We start from the raw sequence: 3,301 nt of genomic DNA on the forward strand, positions 1-3,301 counted from the left end.
AATGATTATTTATTTTCTGTAAAATATAAAACACGTGAAAGATAGATAGAGTGAAAGACTTTTAGCTGTCGAAGCCTTTGAACTAAATTACAAAGGTCGGAAAATACACCAACCCCCCCCCCAAAAAAAAAAAACTGATGTGTACACCACATGACTTTCTTGTATATGGAAGATTAAATTATATGCATTTTTAACTTATTTCCTCAAATTTCATTACACATATATTTCTCATTCAATTAATTCAGCTCCCACTTCGGGGCAAGACAAAAATATACATAAAACCTCAAAATATGTTTATCAAAAATTGAAAAATATGAAAAAATATAAAAAGAAAAAAATCTGAAAGTTTCCATATTTTATATTACGCCCAAAGGAGTCTTTTAACGTTTTATGTATTACCTTTATTTATTAAATATCATGTTCCTCGCACTTAAACCAACAGCAATACCACAAAAAATAATATTATATTAAACTAAAGAATAAATGTGATTCTCGAATGAAGACCATGTTGTCTAAGCTTTTCTTATTTTTATTTACAACACATCTCATACACAAACGTATTAGACTGAAATATAATCCAAGTACAATTAATTAGGTAATCCGAGAAAAAGAATAAACATAAACTAACCTAGTAAGCAAAAAATATCTGTTACATTCCGAATTCTAAATATTTGTTTATACAAACATTTATCGCAAGGCCTGCCAGGAAACAGATATCAGACGATTGCAAACGCTCGATGGCCAGAGATCACATAATCATTTTATTTTCAACAATTTCAAAAGCCAATCGACGCAAAATGACAAAACGAAATTAATAGCCCTTCTGGACAAATTGCCGCTTTGGGCTAAAGCAAAAGCAAAAACAAGCAATTAGGCCAGCGTGTACGAAGGCAGACTTTTCAGTGCACAAAGCTAGAAGTTTCCTTTTGGTCCCACTCGGCAAAAAAACTAAATTTACTATTATGCTGTTTTAAATGTAAACAAATATGGCTACTATGGTGAAAAATTAGGCTTAGCAGCACTTAAACAACTTCTTAAATTGTTGATAATTCTACAACTATTGCATGCAGATTAACTAAAGGAGTAAAAACCTTAACCGGAAGATAAGACCAACACAATTCAATCATTTTTAAAGCAAAGAATGCACAATTTGCAAAAATATAAAAATATACATATATAAAACTGAACTCATTGAGCCGAGGAAAAGAGTGGGTATATATATATATATATATATATGGGTATATATATACTTTTGGTGCAGCCGATTGCAAACAAAAAGGGAGAAGCACAACTACATGTTATTAGTCCTATTATACAAAATTTCAACGTTCTGAGGCTACTCGTTTTTGAGTTATGCGAGATGCATACATACATACGTATATACATTTTCGTTTGCACATATGTACGTATGTACGTACATTTCGTGGCGTACGTACGTAAAAATCTCTTTTTAATCCATTTTAAATAAGTTTAATAATTCGTTTATATACACCCACTCTGTTACTCAAGTATATATATATATATATATATATACTTTACACTCGACTGTGTTACTCAGTATATATATATATATATATATATATATATATATACTGAGTATATATATATATATATATGCACTTTTGGTGCTGCCGAAGTTATGTGGAAGTGTGAAGGAAGTTATGTGGTATCGGCATCAGATTTTTTAAATAAGAGAATCCGTTTTGCTATTAGTCTTAATAATTTGTTGAGACACAAATCTATCTGAAATTGGGGTAAATATCTTTCACTTGTGTAAAAAACTGTATTTTTTTTCCATCAGTACTATATTCTTATACAGATTTTTCACAAGACAATTTTTATAATTATACAATGTTTGTTATTCTTCAACTAATCCATTCGCATAAATAACATTAATTTGCAGAAAGCCTTGCAGCATATGTTGTATGAAAACTGAGCAATGTCCTCGCTGGGACTCGAACCTGGACCTCTCGAAATAAGTGCCGAATGCGCTGCTATTACACCATGAAGGCATGCAGAAAGCAGTGAGAAAACACTTTATAGAGTAATACTAACAAACCAGTTTCCTTCAAAAAATTATTCCCAAAGATATTTTTTCTGTTAAGCAAATAGCCTTAATGTGCTTTACTATAACAAATAATTACATCCATTGCAATTACACACTATTAAATCTTTTAATGTGTCAATGAATAGCAGTTATTGCTATCATATTTATAGCTTCCACTGTCTTTATTCAGTTTTGAGTCGTAAAGATGAAATTATATCATACATATATTATATGGTGTGTATGTACATTTCACACTGTTTCTTTTACTGTTATTTTAAATTTTAATGGACATTTGGTATCATTTGATAACCCCCACTGAAGACTTGTTAATTATCAGAAACTTTTCTCATAAAAAGTAAATGTAACTTTTTCATCTCTTTATGCTATTTAAGTTTATAAAAAACTAAAATGGAGGAAACCTATATGTTGATTTACTACTTAAGATTTAGTGTAGTCTGGAATAAGAAGGTTATTCCTACATTCCTCAAACACAAGCTTAGAAAACAGCCACTTCACTACAGAAATGAGTAGCCATCAAGTAGTTTGCTTGTACTGCAAACAGGAAAGAATCTTAAAAAGTACAAATTATGAAGACTTTTTGACCATGTTTATGGAGTTCTGAAAGTGGTAGCTTACTTCTTAATCTGCAACCGGACACGAGTACTGTTGCTTATTTTTTTTTTTTTTTTCATATGCTTGTAAGTGTAATAGCAGAGACAAAGAGAATCATGTTATAAAAATATATGGCTTTAAAAAGAGAGATATTAGTTCCAGACCACTATGCAAAACTTTGAATAATAAGCTGTGTTGCGAAGAACACAGAAAATATATAAATCAAATATATTCAAAACAGTTCATTCAGTTGCGGGATGCCTCTACCCGAGGCTGGGTGCATTATGAATAAAAACAAAAAATTCTTAATAAGCCATTCTTTATTTCCATCAAAACAGTATCACTTTTCCGAGATCAGCTTTCGTTTCATCTACTACCAACCATTCTAAACACTCAGCACGCAGGCTGACGTCACGAACAGCAGCGCCTCGCGCCAGTTATTACTTCAGTTCATTTCACAACAAACTGTGTAAAGGCAATACACAGGAAATAAACGTATCTTCATTTAGGAAAAAAAAAAACTCCCAAAATTAGTGGGGGAGGAGGATACGCCTTTGATTCTCAGATTAAGAAAATAGCAAGTGATTCTGCTTCAGAATATATATTGAATAAGTCTGATTCTGGTGCACTGAAACTGATTCT

Source organism: Stegodyphus dumicola, chromosome 1 (genome assembly GCF_044657685.1).
Source record: "Stegodyphus dumicola isolate Sdum_Otavi_A_Nest chromosome 1, ASM4465768v1".
NCBI classification, from domain to species: domain Eukaryota; kingdom Metazoa; phylum Arthropoda; class Arachnida; order Araneae; family Eresidae; genus Stegodyphus; species Stegodyphus dumicola.